Source organism: Acomys minous (genome assembly GCF_964271855.1).
Source record: "Acomys minous genome assembly, chromosome: 10".
Classification (NCBI taxonomy): Eukaryota; Metazoa; Chordata; class Mammalia; order Rodentia; family Muridae; genus Acomys; species Acomys minous.
Genome location: NC_140491.1, coordinates 62,127,134 through 62,147,626, shown reverse-complemented (window position 1 = coordinate 62,147,626; position 20,493 = coordinate 62,127,134). Strand labels below are relative to the sequence as shown.

Genomic DNA, 20,493 nt, shown 5'->3' with positions numbered 1-20,493 from the left:
CCTCTCAGGTGCCTGCTGGAGCCTGAGGTAGCAGGAACAGCTTGCAGAAAAGGGATAGCCAGAAAATTATAAAGCTGGTGAGCACTGTATGCGTCTCTGCTGTATAAGACACAAGTATATGGTGGAAGGGCTAAAGACCTTCTTATAAGAATAAGGAGAAGTGGAAGTATTTTACTGAACTTGGGAAAAATTAATTTCACAGTATCAAAGCATAGGATGAAAAAAAAATCGTATGTACCAAATAGAGTTGGCTGCACTGAAGTGGATAACATGCTTTAAAAAGTTAGTGTTTGAGCCTAGTAGAGTGATGCACACCTTTAATCTCAGCCCTTGGGAAAAGAGGCAGGAAGACCTCTCTGAGTTTGAGACTAGATTTGTCCTCATGTGGAGTTCCAGGGCAGCCAGCACTACATAGAGTGACCTTGTCTGAAAACAACCCAAAACTTAATATTGGTCTAATACAGTTGATTTTTTCCATTGGACTTTTGTTGTTTAAATGCATGTTTTAATACATTCTAAGCTGTGTTTCCAGCACAGTTTTGTCACACCTATTTTTTGTGGTGTCATTTGTGGGCAGAGCCTCCTCACAATTTGACCTACAGGGGTGATTGCTTATTATCCCTTGGGACCTGTGCAATGTTGTACGACCTTTGCTGGGGACGATGTGAGTGCGTATTCATGTTGGCCAATGGCAATAATAAAAGAATGTGTTTCACCCAGGCCTAGCCAGCTGGTCCACTGAATTTACTAGGAGAGTGTGAGAGGCTGGTTTGAAGACTGTGCATGACTCAGGAGGCTTCACCGTCAAAGGCTCCTCGGCCGTTGGTGATGCCTCATGAATGCCGAGCAGTGTGATCTTCCTCCAGAGGTCTAGGCGGCTCCACCAAAGGGTCTCCTCTGTCCTTGCATGGTTACTGATTATATAATCTTTGCGACAGGAAAGAGTCATGAATCATGTAAATTTCCTGTGAGATTTTTGGTCCTCCTGCAATTCTCTTCATAATAGAATATTTCAATCTGAAAGAAATAGGTTCACAGCACTCAACCTCTTTTTATAGCTCTTACATTATTTCTGTTCTGTCTTCTCCAAAGTTCACTGAGCCTTGGCAAGGGGTGAAATAGAGGACACATTTTCTTTCATATATAGTAACAGTATATATTTTCTGTAATTTGGTCATCTATGAGTCTCTGCAGTAACCAGTACCAATTGAAAAAAAAAAACAAGGTTTTTATTTGTGACTGAGGCTGAACATAGTGGTAATCTATGGGCATGAACACAAATGTTTAGAAGATATTTTTACAGGAAATTACTGTTGTTTAGCAAAACAAGAGCAATAGTCACACCACTGACATTTTTGCCCTTTGAGGCCAAAAGTTTTTGCCCTTGCTCACTGAACTGAGAAAGTTTTCTCCTGTGAAGACACTTCCATTGAATGGAAAGTGCTTGGTTGTGCCCATCACAGCATTGCCACTACGGCACCACCAGAGAAATGTTGCCTGACCTGCTGGCAGAGAAACACAGATGTCCATAACTAAGTAGCACAGCATTCTCCTGCAGCAGCATACACAACAGCTTGTGGTACTAAAAGAGCCAACCAGTTTGGGAGATCTCTCTTGTTTGTTCCTCCAGCCTCATTTCTCCTTATTTGCAGCCACTGTGGTTGGGGGCTTCAGCAATAGGGTCTTATTGTGACATCCATCACCAGTTGGAAGAGCCTTTATGGTCTATGAGGCCTCTCTGATCTACTCACAGACTAGTAGATAATAGCACTGTGGTTCTTAGCCAATATTCTTTTGGATTCTAAGATTGTGTTCTCCACAAATTCAAGATGTTATTTAAACATTGGTTGGGCTCGGGTGGGCACAGTATATGCATGTATGTAGGTGTGTGTGTGTGTGTGTGTGTGTGTGTGTGTGTGTGTGTGTGTGTGTGCTTGATTGTACATTCACATTTGTAGGCCAGAGCTGATACTAGTGTCTTACATTGTCTTACTCTACCCTATTTATTATTTTATTTTTTATTAAGTTTATATATTTATTAATTAACTTTACATTCTGACCATAGCTCCCCTCCATCCTCTTCTCCTGGTCTCACCCCTACCCTCATCTCCCTTCCCCACTTCTCCTCTTTTACTTCTTTTTTTTTTTTTTGAGTCAGATTCTCTCACTGAACCTGGGATATGGAGTTTGGCTAGACAGGCTGCGCAGAAGACACAAAGGATCTCCATGTCTATGCTGCCCACCTCCAATGTACTAGGGTTATGGATGCATATTTTTCTGTCTGCCTATTAAGTGGATGTGGATATTTGAATTCAGGTCTTTTATTCTTGCTCAGGAAGGACTTTACATCCCTATCCCCTGTATTTCAGCTTTTAAAGATATTTTACCCATTCTTTCAGTTACTTTTCCAAATCTGCAAGGCATCCATTGAGTATCATTATATAATTGAGCCTCTCACTAGACAGTGTTCAAGATCTGAGATTCCAGGGCCGTCCATTCCAGACAAGGTCCAGTTGATCTTGGAATGCAAGGGTCATGTAAAAAAGAAACACCAGGTCCAAGGTGGCACAGAATACCTCAACATTCACAGCAAGCATTTCATCAATAGATCCATGGTGGGGATTCCAGCATGAACTGGAAGCAATGCTTTCTCTTGTTAGGTCCAAAAGAAAGTCCAGACAAATGCCTAACTGTGGGCCTTGTTAGCATATCGAAGCAAGGCAGCCCTTCAGGGCCTCAAAGCATTGCAAATACCTGTTACAGAGGCTGCGTTGGCAATTGTCTTCGCTCAGCTCTTCTTACTCTCCCATTACCCTAAAATCCAGCTCTTTGGCTTCCCTTTCCCCAGCTTTTCCATTTCTATATAACCCTACCATTTTGGCCATTCACTGTCTTTGCTTTCTTGACCCACTCCTTGCCCTTCTCTCCTGGCCATCTTTTCTTACTCTCCCTTGCTCCTTATACTCTCATGGCCCCACTTCAGGCACTGGTCCTGGTTATTCTACTACTTTCTCTCTGTGCTCTGGACTCTGGCAGATGCTTCTGGTTGTGCTCATATCTACAATGAAAGTCTTCTCCTAAACAATACCTTGGAGTGGTCATGTCCTTATTCCACTCACTCTACTCTGTGGTCATCCTCCTTGAGCCACTCAGGCTCCTTATGGTTGCGTATGGTCACTTTTGTAGGGCCACCACATACTCTTTCCCACTAGACTTGCTGTGTCCATGAAGTACCCCTTGGATCAGCCACTGGACAAGAAGTACCAGGGTTGCCCTCTCACCTGAGCTAGCTCCTCAGTTCTGACAACCTCCAGGGCAGCCCATTCGGTATGCTCTCTCCATTGGCCACATCTGGACTGGCTTAAAAAGCCTTACATGCAATCAAGAATAGATGGAGTGTCTCAGCAAACTATATGCCAAGAAGCCAAACTGAACTCTGATGGCTTCCTCATGGGTTTAAATCTGAGCAGTGGTCCACCCAACGAATAAAAAAAAGGAGTGGGCACTGGGGTAGTACACAGGTCGATAGACTAACCTTATCTTAGGGGTGGCCTTCACCCATAGTATGTTACCTGTATTTCTACCATCAAAGAAAGTATGTTGATTGTGTTTAAGGCCTTTTAAGTTGGTGTTGAGTCTGTAGACCTTATTATAATGTACAAACTTTCACAGTACTAATTCTGTTCATCTGTAAGCAAAGAAGATGCTTCTGATTTCTGCTGTCTTCCTCATTCTCTTACCTTCTCCTTCTCTTACTTACACCCTGAATATAGATAGTGCTATGCATCAGTACATGGGTATAAGGCCATGTGTAACCATGCACATGGGCATCCAAGCACAGGCAGACTGCTCTAAAGAAAACGGACCTCCCTCAGAAGCCATGCCCTGACACAAGACCCATTGCCCTTCCTGTCCACAGTTCTAAACTTTTCCTAGTTTCTAAAAGCCAAGGACCCACATGCTCAGGGTTCTCAAACGATGACATTGCTCTTTAGTACCAATTTATTGTGTTAATTCCTCTTCCTGTCACTTGGGAAGAAACCAGAAACAACACAACTGAAGAGGTATTTTCTTTGCCTCATGCTTCAGGAGATACCATCCATCATGGTAGGAGGAAGGTGTGGTACCTAAAACAGCTGAACCATGGACAAAGCTAGCTGTACTCATGGCTTGTTTACATCTTAAGGCTTAAGACCTGCTCAAGACCCAGAGGTGGATGCTACTAGCATCCTAGGTTTACTTTTTAAACTTCAGGGTCAAAGGTTCACATGTTTCTGAGAAAAGTACCTTCATCTAGTGCCAAGGTGTTCAGATATAAGAGTCTGTAGGAAACATACATAGGAACATAAACACGGAAATGTGTGCATGTACACACACACTCATCCTCTCATATGAACACACACACACACACACACACACAGAAGTACACACAAGCATATACAAACAAATATGCCCCCAAATGCACAATGACACAGGATCACATACAGGCATATACAAACCTGATACAGGAACAGATATGAACACATGTGCATATGTCAGCACATATGTTGACACAGAAAATCAGATAGAAACAAAGCGAACACACAAAGACACAGACACTGATATGGAGTGAAAGGCATCCACTTGACCACACAGATAGAAATAGACTAGTGCACTTTTATATGTAGCGGCCCAAACATTTCCAGACATGGTGGGACATATCTGCATGAAGGCAGACAATGACTTTTCTTTGTGTTTTGAAAGAGAGAAGTGAAGAGTGGGTACCCCAGGCGGGCTTCATTTGATCTAAGAACAGCTAAATTGCATTTGAGGATCGTTGTTGGGACTCAGCTACTGGGTGGCTGGGGATGAACAATGAGGTTGTGGAGGGCAAGAGAGCTCTATGGAGTCCTTATGCACCTAATTCAGAAGGGAAGACAGGGACCAGGCACCCAGGTGCAGGAGAAAGTGGGCAGAGCTCAGTTCTCAGGGGGCTGTGTCTGCAGAATACAGTTGTGTGTACAGCATCGCTGTGTGGAGAGGGTGGTGGATGTGCTTGGATCTGGGAGTTCCAGGCAAGATGGGGAAGTATAGAGGCTCTCTTTCTGTTGGCAATGGGGTCTGGTCTCGGGAGAGTGGAACACAGGAATCCCGGGTATCCTTCTGTCTCCGGATTCTCATGCAGGCTTTTTGACTCTGATAACATCCTCCTTGTTGAGGCTTTCCTCAGTATGAGTGAAGGCAGAGCCAGGTGTTGAGAGCCTGAAAGATTTTAAAACATCAGCTAAACCCCGATATAGACAGATCCAGGGAGTAACCAAGGAGTTCATTCCCTCCTGAGGTAAGATAATACTGTTCCCTAACAAACCACTGGATGGCCATTAAAGCCAAGGTCACCACAAATGGCCTCGGCACCACATATGGCCTTGGAACCACATAAGACCTTGGTGCCTATTTAAGGGTCACAAAGTTCTTTGATGAAACAGACTTAAAAGGTAGGAGAAGGAGGTTTGGCAAAGGCATGAAGATCTCTGAGTTCGAGACCAGCCTGGTCTACAAAGTGAGTCCAGAACAGCCAAGGCTACGCAGAGAAACCCTGTCTTGAAACACCCTCCCCTCCCTGCCCCAAAAAGTAAGGAGATTTGAGCTCACTGCAGCAAGGAAGAGCCCTACCAGAGATAGTGTTACCTAGCAACTGACCCACCCCACCAGAGATGGGACCACTAAGAAAACAGACACTTCCTTGGGCAAAGTGGTGAACAAAGAGAACAAAGAAGGTTAAGCCATGCATGGGTGGTCTTGGTACCTTTTGAGACCCCCTTATGTTACTCAACCAATGGATGATTGCCAAAGTAGGATCCGCCCCCTGCTTAGAGGGCATTGGGAGGAAAGGGATGTATAAAAGGTCCCCAGATCAATGGCCCGGGGTCATTTGTCGATACCGTTGAGTTGGTGTTGGGGACAATCCAGATCGAGCTGAATCAGGTTCAAAGACAACAGTGCAATGAACTCATAGAATGTATGAAGCCTTTGTGCAGGTGGGATGGGGTGTCTGGCAACCAGGGCAAGATAAATGTACTTCTCAGAGGCCAGGCACACAAAGGTGCCATGGCAACCATGTTGCTCTTCCTGTTGACTATAGGCCTGTCCCTGATCTCTGTGGTGCATGCAGGCTGCATTAATGGTGGTGAGTGTGCCAAGATAGATGAGGTGAGATCTCTGGGAGGACTGAAGGTGGGAACCATGTTTTTGGAATCATGATGCTGGACTGGGTGAGAGTCTGGGTCTGTTAATGGACTCTGATGGGCTACTTCTTATTATGTGCTAGAGTTTGTCCCCAGCATAGAGTTTTCATAGTCTCTGCCAGGTATGTGGTACCCACAGGCAGAGGGCTGTATTATGGAGGCATCTGTCTGGCCATCCTGCCACACAGAGACATTGCTTCCATCTGTCAGCTGTGGGGTCTCAATAACCTCATTTTAATCCCACAGAAATGACACTTCTATGGCCAAGGCATCACACTAACTAGGAGTATGTTTTTTGGAGAATACTAATGACTCCAATCCTTAGAGACAATGGTAGGAGGCAGGGACTGGGCTCTAGGAACAAGGGACACCTAGGTAGGGTGGTAGTGTCATCAGTGACCCAACAATCAGTGGATGTGTTGATATTGGCCAGCTAAGACTGGTTATTTCTCATCTCTGCCCCTTCTGTCTCCAGCCTAATAGTGCAGGTGAATTTTTTTCTATTCCTTTTGAGTGATCTGTGCAAGGCATTATACATTCCCAGGAGCACCATCTTCCAGCAGATCCCTCCCTTACCTTGTCTGAGATGATGCATAGGGGCTGGTCATGACCAAGGTCTCCCTGACCCTCTGAAGATGCTTCCTCCTTCCTCTGCTCCGACTTCAGATATAGCCTGAAACCTCTTTTCCTGATCCTGCCTCTCCTTTCTGCCCTCCTCAGCAGTCTCTTTCCCCATGTAGCTTTTAGTGAACTGATACATACTTTGTTATTCAGGAAGCTCTCCCCTCTGGGAAGGAAATCTGAGAAGCCCAGTGGTGCCCTTCATGTTGACCAAAGCCAGAACTGGCTGCTTGGACTTCAGGATGAACAGCTCGTGAGCTCCTGTCCTCAGGCCATCTGTTTGGCTCTTGATTGTATGGTTTCCTCATCCTCACCACACATGATCTTGACTTCATTTAGACAAAGGATGTGAACACGGACTCCTCTTGTAAGTGGGTGATGTGTCAGGTGATTTCTATGGCTACAGGAGCACTGAGATTAGCACAGGAGACCCAGAGTGCTACTCAATGCATTCTGAACTGTTGCCCACTGGTAGCGACAGGGACTTCCAAGCACAGTGCATCTTAGATAAACCAGTGTGGACACTGTTCATTTCTGTCTGCAGAGGGATGTGGTTCTTCAGGATTACAGTGGGTTCCGAGGTCAGTGAGAAGCCTAGGGTGATCGTGGGTGTACTCATGCTATCTGAAAGAGGTCCCTGGAGAAGCCTTTGGCTACCAAGGGCACAACTTGGCCTCCTCATCATAAACGATCTGGTGTGGTTTGGAAGATTTTTCCTAAGTGCAGAGTGTGGCTTGGTCATTGCCCCCCCCACCTGTTTGTGTCTATAGGTTCCATACTAGTGTGATGTGGAGCGCAGCCGATGAGAACAGATTGAGGGAAGTCTGTGGCTGGGCTGGCGAAATATATGGCTCCTTGGGGATTATGGCCTCAGTGCATTTTGGGGGGCTGGGTCACATGATGGCTTGTCTGTGGGACAGGGAGGAGGTGTGATGGATCTAAGAGCCATTGGGTATGTAGCTGATATATTAGGCTCCATGTGTGTTGACGGAGTTGTTGTGCTGCAGAGAAGATGCTGGTGCAATCAGAGCTATGCGCCTAGCCTCAGAGTGTAAAAGCAAACCACGGCTGTGGTTGGGATGGATGGACTCAGTAGCTTTCTGGAACATAGGGGGAAAGACAGGCATCCTCTAGCTGTCCCCTCAAAGCTGGGTCAACAAGTCATGCTTACACAATTCTAATTCATCATATCTACCATTCATACCTTAATAGCAGAGCTTCTCTGGTGCTGGGATTTCTGATCCTCCTCTCTGGTTCTCTGGATCACTGCTCTGCACAGAGGACTGGAAAACTCGGAAGGAGGTGGCCACGGATGTGCCTTCACGCAATGAGCACATTGCTTCCCTGGTGAAGGAACAGGCAGATCTGCGCATTCTCAGGCAAGGGGATCCCAGGTTTCCGCCCTCCTCAGCGAAGTGAGCCCTCAGCTTCTGTGTCTCTCCGAGTGCAGTCTCTGTGCGGGACAGGGGAGCCCCTGACTTAATAAGTGCTATGTAGCCTAGCGTGCTTGGCCAAAATACAACAGCCGAGAAACAAAGAACTAGGTTTTAATTCACGTACTAACTCTCAGACATTTAGTCTAAAGGCGAGAGTCTGAGCTAAGCTGACAAAGGAGAGATAAAGAGAAGCCTAGGAGAATGGAGGAAAGGACAACAGACTTGGGGGGTGGGCGAGAGGACAGAGAAAAGGGACAAAAGGCTCTCCCCACTTGGGGACCTTAGGATTTTTAAAGCCCTGGGTTGTGAAAAAATGCAAGAGGCGTACCTGGAAAGTCAGAGGCAGCTTTGAAGTATCTTATTGAACAGAACCAGGCTAGTCACATCTTTTTGCCAAATGGGATTTTATGGTTTCTCTCTAGAGACAGGAGGGAGTGCTTCCTCCTATCCTCATGCAGCAGGTAAACTCCTGAGAGGAGCCGACTCACACCTCTGCCCAGAAAAGCACCACGTTCCTGAAGCAGACACTTTTTGGGAATTCAGTATTATTTCTATACACGTGACTGGAACAATAAAGACTTTTTTGGGGGGAGTACATAAAAACAATACAAAACAAGGAATCGTGTCACGGTACACCTCTAGTGGTAGACTCTAAGAATATCTTGTACAATATAGTCTGTCCACGGGGCACTAAGATCCCTGCAGGGTTTGGAGAGTGACCACGCAAGCTGAACAACCTTGCTCAGGCCCCCAATTCTCTCCGCCCACTTCTGGTTCTAGCATTCACAGCTGAGAACCCTGGCAGGCATCCTGGCTGGGAAGGTGCTAGGACCTCTTCGAAGTTCAAAGCGAAGCCTGCTGGACGTGCAGGACAGTGCCAAAGACCGCACCTTGGCAGCAGTTTGTGTTTTAAAAGGTGGCAGAGCACTAGGATATCTGCAGGGGAGAAGGCAGGACTCACGGTGGCTCACCTCAGAGGAAGCACCCATCTCACCTGGGGAAATACGGGAGGAAGAAGCTGAGAGACGCGCAGTAGGATCTGAATAAAGCCTTCCAGAAGGTTCTGGCTCTTTGGATCGTCTCAGACTCTTATCTTTCCATCAACTGCAATTGTGGTTTCACTTGTTCTTATTTGTCTAAGACACCGAGTCGTGTCTTGGCCATGACAATACCCTCCCTTGTCTTCAATTTACTCACAGGAAAAGTGAAAGCGCAACAGTGGCCCATAAATGTCCACCCTTTGCTCTGCCATTTCTCTAACCTTGTGTCTGGCAATCTTCCTCTCCCTGCCCTGCCCTGCCCTCTGCTCACTCTTCTCTGCCCTCATTCATGGCTCACTCCCTTCATCATCTTCAATTACGTCCTTAAATGTCTCCTTTGCGCAGCTGACTCTGACAATTCCATTTAATATACATGCCCTCACCCCTATCATCGCTGCCCACCTTGTTCCATTTAGGGCTTCCTCATGGCATTTTGTAATAATATGCAATCAAGCAATCAGGAAACAGGAGCACACAGTAGACTGAGCACTTTTACTTAATACAATGGACACTTAACAAGTGTAAGGAGAGCCGGGGAAACAAATTGAGGGTTTCGGGAGGTTAGTGGAGGAACCATTTGGATGTATGATCCCTTCCACGTGGCTGGTTTCATCATGATGTCAGGAAGATGTTACAGCCAGGGGGACTTTGGCCAAGTCACTTGGCAACGCTGGCTTTGTTTTTAGACTCATTCGATCCTTCCAAGGGCCACCATGCCATTCCTACATAGTGTCTCATTTCTTCCTATACATCTGGATATCTCTTATTTCCCCTTTAGCCTGAAGTCTAGAGTTGGAACTTTCTGAAGCATGTTACATGTGCGCAGGGAGAGTGTGCCTTGTCGCTTGTCCTAGAGGCTCTAGAGATGCAGTACTGCACAGCAGACATGGCACGTGCTGCTGATGTTATGGAGAAGCTCTGTCATCACAAGGGGCGACCCTTCTGCATGTTCTTACGCAAAATCTTGTCAAATGACTTTCCTGCACTTAGCTGACACGATACACACTTTTTCTACTTGAGTCCTTAAAATGATGGGTTTTTAAAAAATATAGAATCTAATATAGCTGAGGCTGGCCTTGAACCCCTGCTTCTGCCTGTCAAGTGTTGGGATTGTGAACCACACACTAGGCTGCTTTTATCAAATTAGGAACTGCCTTAATTAGCTGTAGTAATTCACAGCACATCTGGGCTCCACCACAGTGTTGTGCTTGAAACACGGAAAAGAGAGCTTCATTGGGAGCTGTGACCATTGTGACAGGTACTGCCTTCAAAAACTGCAACTTCAAAAACCAGGAGGGCTGTTTTTTGGCCAGTGCACCATGGCCCATCTCTTTTACTGGCCCACTTATAATTCAAACATTTTATTCTATTACTGAGCATTCAGAGTTATGGAAATTCAGGTTCTACAGTAATCAATGAGGGACTGGAGAGATAGCTCATTGGTTAGGAGCATATATAACTCTTGTAGAAAACCTGGGATCCACTTATGGTATGCACATGGCAGTTCATAACTGTAAGTGCAGTCTGAGGGGCTGCAGTGCCTTCTTCTGACCTCCTCCTGTAACTGGCATCCATGCAGGGCACATTCATACATGTAGAAAAACCACTTTTACACATAAAATACAGGGATATAAAAAGACTAAAATAAGCCTGTTTAGGGAACCAAGCTCTAATATACACACTGTAGGTGAACCTTCGGGTGTTATTGATATTGATACTGGACCACTCCCAAGGAGTTTTAGGTGTATTTTGTTCTAGATAATTTGATGTCAACTTGACAGAAACCAGAATTTTTTTTTGTTGTTTTCTTTTTTGAAGATGGAACTTCAGTTGAGAAAACGAACTGGAAGTCTGGCCTGTAGACAAGCCTGTGGTGTATGTTTTTAACTGGTTGTTGATGTGGTAGTGTGTAGCTCCTTGTGGGCCATGCTACCTCTAGGTTTGGTGGTCTTGGGTGCTATAAGAAAACAGGCTGAACATGCCACAAAGAGAGAGCCAGTAGGAAGCACTCTTACACAGCCTCAGCATTAGCTCCTACCCCCAGACTCCCGACTTGGGTTCCTGCTCTGACTTCTCTGGATGATGGATTATGAGATGTATACAAACACTTTCCTCCCCAAGTTGCTTTTGAGCCTGATGTTTTACCATATCCATACAAACCTAACTGAGATGCACTTCAGCTGCAGCCAGTTCACCTTCTGCCTGGTGTTGTTCTTGGTGCTATCAAAAATTCTATCTGCTGGAACACCAACAGCTCTGTCTCTAAGATCAATAATTAATAAATGGAACTGAAATGGAAAACTTCTGTAAGGCAAAGGAGACTACCAATAGAACTAAACAGCAGTACACAGATTGGGAAAAGATATTCACCAATCCTACATCTGCCAAAGGGATAATATAAAAAAAATATAAAGAACCCAAGAAATTAAATACCAACAATCCAAATAATCCAATTAAAAATGGGGTGCAGAGCTAATCAGAAAATTCTCAACAGAGGAGTCTTGAATGGCTGAGAAACACTTAAAGAAATGCTCAACATTAAGCCTAGGATGTATATTCTTGTCATAAAAATAGGCTGGTAGTTGACATGACCATGATTTTGTCAACTGACTATTAGTTTGTATTGCTTAATTATCCTAAACAGACTACAATAGCACTTTCAAGGTACTGGAAGTAAGCTTCATATTATAATTGAGTTGTATGGGTTCAATACTTCATATTAGAGTAGAAATGTAATGTGTGTGAAGAATAACATTAAATTTGAATTCTACACCAATGTATCAAAGTTAATCTTATTTTGTATCAATATACAAAATTGTATACCAATGATTTAAAAATAACCTTATTTGTTAGTAACAAACAAGGAGTAGATTTGATAATCTACTTTTTATCCTGTCATCTCTATACATTTCTATATCCCCCCTTCTTTCTTTTCAACCCCTATCTCCATATCTATGAAAGAAAGATAAAGGAAAAGAGAGCCATCCCTGAGTCCAACTTTGTTTTCTCTCTGTATAAGAACAGAAATAACTTATAAACAACTCCCAATGAAATAAGCATCTGTAGCTCAAGAGAGCAAACAAACACCTACCCAATCACTCACTTAGGGAAAATGGGGCATCGTTCTCTTAAGGTTTCTTATGCTTTATTTGGGGAGAATAGTACCTTTTTAGGGACCCAAATAAAATTGGGGACTATGGTTAATCAAGCCAGGAATAGCAGTTGTGGTCCAGTTTCCAAATTCCAGGCTTAATAAGAGTCCTGTGTGGACTTTCTTGCTATAAGACAGAAATAATCAACCCCCTTAACTGCTGTCTTAGACCACTGGACGGACAAGCTAGGGCACATAACTTGCCCCTCTTAGTGAAGAAAGACAAACTTGTCACTTTTTACTCTTGTCTTTGGTGTTTAAATGTTGTTGTATATATTATATTCTGTTAGAGAAAAAAAGAACAAAATTTCATTTGCTGGCCATTAGTTCTAACTCATTTCAATGATTCTCAAGAAAAAGAAACAACAAAAACTGATAAACTAGCTCTGTCCTTGGAGCCAGGCTGCCTGGATCAAACTGGCAGGAAGCCCAGGGCTGCCTGAATTCCTAATGATGTGCTCTAAACTCCAGCCAGCCCAAATCCCTCAAACATGGCAAGTGCAAGGTCACTACCCACAACAGAAAAAATTAGGTGGCTAAAAAATGAGAGCTAATATGATGGGTCTTTCCAGGAACTGTGTGGTAAGCAATGACCAGATAAAGCCACTGGTAAGGTCTTTTTCAGTCCTAGTCACTCCTTGGACTCCTTGGTGATGGGCTCTGAACAACTTTCATTATAAAGGCTATGCATTTTCAGCAAGGAAATGTTTCACACACAAGAAACATCCTGGGCAGGATGCCAACTTGGATACTCCTAGTTTCTCTATTATCGTTCACAGAGTCTGCCTTTAGCATTTAACATTTAGGTATAAGATCCTTTTAAATTATGCTATAAAATTAAAGAAATGTTTTGTCTGTTTTACTACATGTTTGTTTCTTATTGGCTTTAAAGGTATAAATTTATTGTGTTCTATATATCTTGGTTAAAATCTTTAAAATCTATAACAAATAGTTATGCTTGTAATTTAAGGCCAGAGCCATTCTAACAGTAAATGAAATGAACCAACAGTAATAAATTTATAAAAATAAAAATTTAAGCAATATTTTCTTAATAAAGACGTTAAAACTACATCTCCAGCATATATCTGTGAACTTTTATCTAAGGATTAATGATTTGCTTATTGATTATGATGTTTGAAATTTAAGTTCAAACTCTTGCTTAAAATATATGAGTGCATGTGCATTTGTAACACAGATATTATGTGATTCAATCCTAGTTCAAAGCATTGTAAAAATCTGGTTTTAAGTTCTAAAAATTATGGTTATACACTATGACTTCGTTCTTAAACAAATGTAACAGGACTCATTTGTATTAATTACATTACAGTCAATATAAAGTATTAATAACTTTAAAATTTTCCATAAATTATAAATTAAATATATTAGTAACACTGATAAATTTTCTTTAAAAACTGTTGTATTCTATAATGATATGCCATATGGAAACCAGAAAAGTTTCCAACCTCTATAATTATAGATCTTGATGCTAAAGTAAAGAAATTCTAATTTAATGGTTATCATTTATGTAACTTCTCAAGGTATTATTGTACATCAAAATCATGGTATATAAAACAGGAGATGCAAATTAATGCAGGGGATAAAATTGCTCAGCTGTTACTGTTTCCCTACATTAAGGGCAAAGCCGTTCCAGTAAAAAAGAATGGGTACATTTGAAAATACAGAAAAATATATGTTCTGGCAAACTATGGTATATATTCACTTATAAGTAGATATTAACCCAACATAGATGCTCTCTGAGAAACTCTACTCAGTGGAGGATTGGAACAAATACTGGAAATCATTGCCAAACTCTAGACCAAGAGCTATAAGTTATATAAAAGAGTGGCCCAGATAAAAAACATTAATAAGTATTTAAGATTATGGATAAAAAAAAACTTAATAAAAATCATTAGAAACAGATGACATGGGATTGAGACAAGGATCCCATACCTGCCCCACTATATAAAAAAATAAATAGTTTAATTAATTAATATTGTCTATGTCTTGATTGACCACTAGTGGGTTAAAAAGTACAACAGTAATAATAATTATAGACATAATAATAAACATTCTTAAGCCACACTGGTACTTTAACTACAACTGGTATGTAAAGTTAAGAACTATTATCACAAACTGTTTAAAATAATTAAAGCTTATGGTTTTGTTAGAGAGTAGCTCAGTTAACCACAAGTGTTTTCTAAAAATTATCAGCCAATATATAGCTAGAAACAAACAATTCAGATATACTAAAATTAAACAGATGTGGTCCTCTAGCACTTATCTACAGACTACAGATTATAATGTTCTGTTTTATGTTTATAAAATATAAGTTAGAGCAGACAACTGAAGACAGACAAGGATTGAGCACAGATGTGCTGGTCCTCAAGCTTATCAGAGATCTGCTAAATATGGCATTAATTATATTTAAACTAGTTAAGACAGAGATTCCCACATCCTAGCAATGGCTTCCTATGTTTAAAGGTCTGAAAAAAAATGTTTACTATTTGAGGGTCTAAGAAAGTGTTTAAATGTTGGTAAGTACAAGTGACATATTTAAAATAAGATCAATGGTTATAATAAACTGGTAAAGTACTGGCTGCTTATTAAAAATGAGTCTGTCAAATCTATATATCAAGTATTCTGGAAAAAATGTTTATGCTTTTAATAGGTTTCAAAGCCATAAGCCTACTCTAGCTGCCTTATGGATACACTTTTAACTCCTGTCTCCAGCCTGTATTTGTCTCAACAGATTTTTACCTGACTAACAGACTCCATCCAGAGATCACCTGTAAATTACAAGCTGCTAAGATCTAGACCTGCTATTACTCCAAGAAGGTGGACTCTGTGCTGCCCTCAAAGAAGAAGGTTGCTTTTATATGGACCACTCTGGGGTGGTCAAAGATAGCATGGCTAAGGTTAGAGAAGGCTTAGAAAAGAGGAAAAGACAAGGAGAACAGGAGCAGAGTTGGTTCCATAACTTGTTCTCCACCTCCCCTTGGCTTACTACGTTGCTGCCCTCCATTCTGGGCCCCCTGGTAGGATTTCTCCTCCTTATCTCTTTTGGCCTCTGGGCTTTTAGACACACAACCTTTGTAAAACAACAGCTAGATGCTCAAGATGCTCAAGCAGTACAGGTGCATTACCATAAACTTGACTTGGCAGACCAAGGCCTTGATGAGCCTGAACACTAATGTGCCTCTGTTCCCCCTTCCTTGACATGGTGAGAATGGCATATACTCAGATATTGCCTGACATAAGGCATGGGCAACTGCAAGGGGTGTGGAACAAGGTACCGCAGAGGGAGGACCCGATCGTCCAACTCTGAGTCCCCTGAGAAGTAAACCTGATTGCATAGAGGTTGATGTCGAAAACTGTCTTGTTCACTGTATGTTGGGGACGCCCACAGATAGTAGATCAGGACCTCCCTCTCCTCCTCAAAAAGACATCTTGACAAGCCAATCTGGCCCTAGGAGGATCAGGTCAATGCTTCCTCCTCTGGTTAATGCCCGCTCCCTCCGGGGACTAACGCTCACCCACATATATAATGGACCCATCTACCTCTTCTTTTAATAAAGAAAGGGAGGATACCTTGGCATTCCTTTGTCTTAAAGGGTTGGGCTTCTCAGCTCGAGGTCACAGTCCCAGCACCCTGACCTTGGCCTGTGGCTGCCTTGTCTTTATAAGACATACAATAGCCTCGACCCCACCTGCTACTTCTGCTGTATTTTCACGGTTGTTTGTTCCTACCCAGACAACGACCTTAGGCGTAATGCTCTCCAGCTTCTCCATTCTTTAGTCCCCATAAAACACGTCGCGTTGTGTCTCCCCCAATTCCAAAACTAAGTGCATGAAGTGGGCACAACGGCTCTCGCCATATCTCGTCCTGCTGCATTGACTGTACCACGGAGTCTCCCACAAACGGCATGTCCAGCTCTTTTGTCTTTACAGTCCAGAACAAACCTGTTATGCTGAGACATCCACCTGCCATCTCCTTGAATATCTTCCACTGCATGTGGAACAGCTGCTGGGTTCGAGTCTCCTTGGCTCACTCTACACAGAGGCAGAGGGTCCGTGTGCGCCCCCAGCGGCTGCGGGGTTGGAGGGTTGCGCTGTCTGTTGCTCGCTCGCTTGGTCCTGATGGGCCCTGATCCAGGACGCGTCCCCTTCTCGGGCCCCACCACCAACCAGCAGCTTTATTTTTAATAGCTAGAAAATGTAAACAACCCAGATTTCCCTCAACAGAATGGATAAGGAAATTGTGATACATATACACAATGAAATATTACTGTTATTAAAAACAAATAAATCGTGAAATTTTCAAGCAAATGGATGGAACTATAAAAGATCATCCTGAGTGAGGAAACCCAAACCCAGAAAGAGACACATGATATGTACTCATAAGCAGATATTAGCCATAGAGTACAGGATAACCATATTGCAATTCACAGGCCCAAAGAAGCTAAGTAACAAGGAGGGCACAAGGGAGGATGCATGAATCTCACTGAGAATGGGAAGTAACAGACAGAGGAAGTGCTTGAAGAGAAGGAACAGGATAGGAGAGGGAGTGCTGAGGGAAATGAGGGTGGGGATCTGATGTGGGGAGAGCAGGGGAGGTGGGGAACGGACGGCTTGCAGAGAGAAGAGAAACCACGGCCCGGGGCATCTCTGAGATAGGCTGGAGACTTACAACAGGGTAGACTCCTGTAAGGACATGGGGGTGACTCTAGCTGAGACTCCCTAATAGCGGCAGACGTGGAGACTGAAGAAGCCACCCTCTGGTTGGATGTGACTCCTAATAAAAGGAGGAGAACACCGACCCACCCACAAGACTGTGACCCAAAATTTATCCTGCCTACAAGACATGCAAGGATAAGGAAAGAGTAGAGATTGAGAGAATGTCTAATTCATGTCTGGCCACACCATTGCAAGAGAGCCAACTATTAATGACACTCTGATATACCTGCAGATGGGATCTTAGCATAGCTGTCCTCCGAGAGGCCCCACCCAGCAACGGATTGAAACAGATGCTGAGAATCACAGCCAAACACTGGGCCCCACCCCTTCACGCCCTAGATATCATACTTCCTGATCAGTAGCAGCTTACAGGATGGCATGATGGCTGTTCCTCAGCACAGCCCAGGGCTTGTCATAGAGTGCTAATTAATAGTGTTTACAGATTCTTAAAACTGTCCAAGCTTGGTCTACAGAGGCACAAAGGTGCCTTTGTGGGACTAAAATCTAGCTCTAGAGCTCAGGTCAGATGAGACTAGGCCATCCAGATGGGGAGGGACAGAACAGAGCTCCTGCTGGAGAGAGAGCTGGGCTCAATCCAGAAAATGAGGTGGTCAAGGCAGCTCAGTTGTGGGCTCTGGGCCAAGGTGGCTGTGGGTCTCCTCTTACCTGGGGGGGTGTTGGCCAGCAGCCCATGCATGGAGGCAGGAGGAGCAGAAGGCGAGGTGCTTGGAAGGGGAGGAGCATGATGGAAATAACCTCTGGGTACCACTTCAGGGAGCTAGTTCAACTTTATTCAGGGAGAACAAAAGGTATATAGTCCTTGGGGAGTGGGCAGGGGGTCTCCTAGGATAGGTGTACATGATTGGTTGAAACTAGACACTTCAAGGATGCTTGTTTTGCATTTGGCAGCACGTTCCTATCATATGAACGGGAACGCAGTACCCAATTATCCTATAGACACAGGAAGGGGAGAGATAGCAGGGAGCGGTGCCAAAGACAATATCAAACTTGGCTAGGGACATCTATGCCTAGAGACACTCTCCAGATAAGGTCAGGCAGAGAGCTGGAGACCCTGCTGGGGAGAGGGAATCCTCTATCTAGTGTCTAACTCAGAAAGGCTATCTGGGCTGGGAGGACTGCGACCTCAAACAGCAGGGTCCTTCCAACAGGTGGCTTCCAGGACTGCAAGGTTAGTCTTGCTTCTCCATTCAAAGCAAACACAGACTGTGCTCTGTGGTGCCTGAAGGCCATGGGACTGGGGTGAGGAATGGGGGATGGGGGTGGAGAGCCAATTCAGGGTTGGAGTTGGGTTGAGGTGTGTCTAAACCCCTAACCACCCCGCCCCCGGCACACCTTATCTTGATGTCAGCAGGGGTAGGAGAACTCTACTCCTGTCCTGGACCTGTACGTCCAGGCAAATAAGACGTGTGCCTGCACTTTTGCACCTCCTCTTGAAAGCTTTCATAGCTCAGTATTCTGTTAAACTTTCTCTCCCCACATAAGATTATGCCCAGCAGCACTGAAAATTCCTCCTCATACAAATGAGGCATCTTCAGTGCCCTGGCCATGGCCAATATTGTACACTCACCCCAAAAGCCCCTACCCACCTGCTAAGGTTTAAGTAGCCTCTGTCTCCTCCATTGCACAAGCTGTTTCCTGAAGCCTGCCTCTTCTCCTCAGGCTCTCTAGCTGCACGAAGTCTCTTTCACCAGTGGCTGTCCGGCCTCACTTTCCCTCTCAGAATCCACCATTTGCAGAGTATCATGCCACCTTGGGTGGGGAAATGGAGTCTGAGTGACAGAGGCCACCTTGAGGGCTTGCCAGTTGTCAAACTGAGAAGGTAGAGAAAGCCTTTGGTAGAGCAAGTCTAGTGTTTTAAGATAATTTCACAACTGTGGCTTTGATGGACACCATGGGTCTCACGTCAAAAAGGAAGGTGTGCAAGGAGCCTGAGGTGTGTCAAGGGTGCACAGGTATTTGCATATACGCTATCATAAGGTTCTAAGATGAGCAAAATATCAGAAGTCCAAGTCCCATTGCTTTTTTTTTTTTGAGACAAGGTTTCTTTGTGTAGCCTTGGCTGTCCTAGACTCACTTTGTAGACCAGGCTGGCCTTGAACTCACAGCGATCCTCCTGCCTCTGCCTCCCGAGTGCTGGGATTAAAGGTGTGCGCCACCACGCCTGGCCCAAGTCCCATTGCTTGAGGTGAAACCTTGACACACAGTGGAGCAACTTTCCTTTAGTGGATACAGGCTGGAGACTGCTTTGTGAGGCTAGAGACTTTCTAGCTGCTGGAGTAAAGAGCGAAACGTAGGCATAAAAGCCCAACTCCTTAGGATCTGGGGATGTAAATCGAGTAGATAGATGGATGATGGTTACAGCTGAGACCAAAGGCAAGGGATGGGACACTGTAGAGTAAGAAGAGCTCTAAGAGGACACAGGTCCCTGGTGGACAGAGTGCAATGTTCAGGTGACTGTGGCCTCTAATGTTGCTTTGTGGCCCCTCCCTCTCAGAGCAGCTGAAATCCAGGAGCTTCTGAGACGTCACCTAGACCCTGACACATCCAATGTTTTCCCGCTCACATCTGGGGCCGGTAGCAGAAAGCAACTTCGTGGTCTCCCAGGGCACAGCTTATGCCTAGGGCACTGGCAGGGTTGTGTGTGGTAGCAAGCTCAGTCATTTTCTCAGCTTCAGTGGGAGAGAAGCCAATTTCTAGATAAGATGGCCGAGAGAGCCAAGGGTGGCTGGAGGGCAAGTGGAGGAGTGGAGAAGGGGCAGGAGGAGGGCAGGGCCCTCCCTTCCTGGATGCCTGTTCTCCAGTCATGTACCAGAGTCATTTCCCCAGTGTAGTGTGTTCTGTGTATGCGGCACACTTGGATGGTGCAGACATTGCAGCACATTGTGAGTGCATGCGTATGTGTGCGCGCGCGCGTGCGTGTGTGTTTGGCACAAAATGATCACCAGATCTCAATCCATAATAACCACCCCCACGATGACCATGGATTTGTCTAGGAGAGGTGTGGTCAGTGCTATTTGTGGACATAAAGGCCATTCTCTGAGGAGCCAGCCCAGCCTCATCAAGTCACCTCAGCCACTTGCCTTGTCTAGACTACAGAACCTGAAGATGAAGAGTCTGCTCCTGACTGTCACACTGTTTGGTCTACTGGCTGTCCTACAGGCCCAGGATGACCTGCCCTTCCTTCCAGAAGACAAGAACGTGAGTCAGGGAGGGAGAGGAGACATTGTAGTTGGAATGTTTGACTCTTGTCCTATGCCCGAGGCCTG

General features: G+C 44.5%; 1 pseudogene across 1 annotated transcript; it reads right to left on the bottom strand.

The window, feature by feature from the left end:
- Positions 1-16,064: 16,064 nt before the first annotated feature.
- On the bottom strand, positions 16,065-19,888 carry LOC311607283 (platelet-activating factor acetylhydrolase IB subunit alpha2-like; annotated as a pseudogene). Its single transcript has 2 exons — positions 19,791-19,888; positions 16,065-16,663 (listed from the first exon to the last, which is right to left on the bottom strand). The product of its transcript is annotated as a platelet-activating factor acetylhydrolase IB subunit alpha2-like (transcript).
- Between the last annotated feature and the right edge of the window lie 605 nt (positions 19,889-20,493).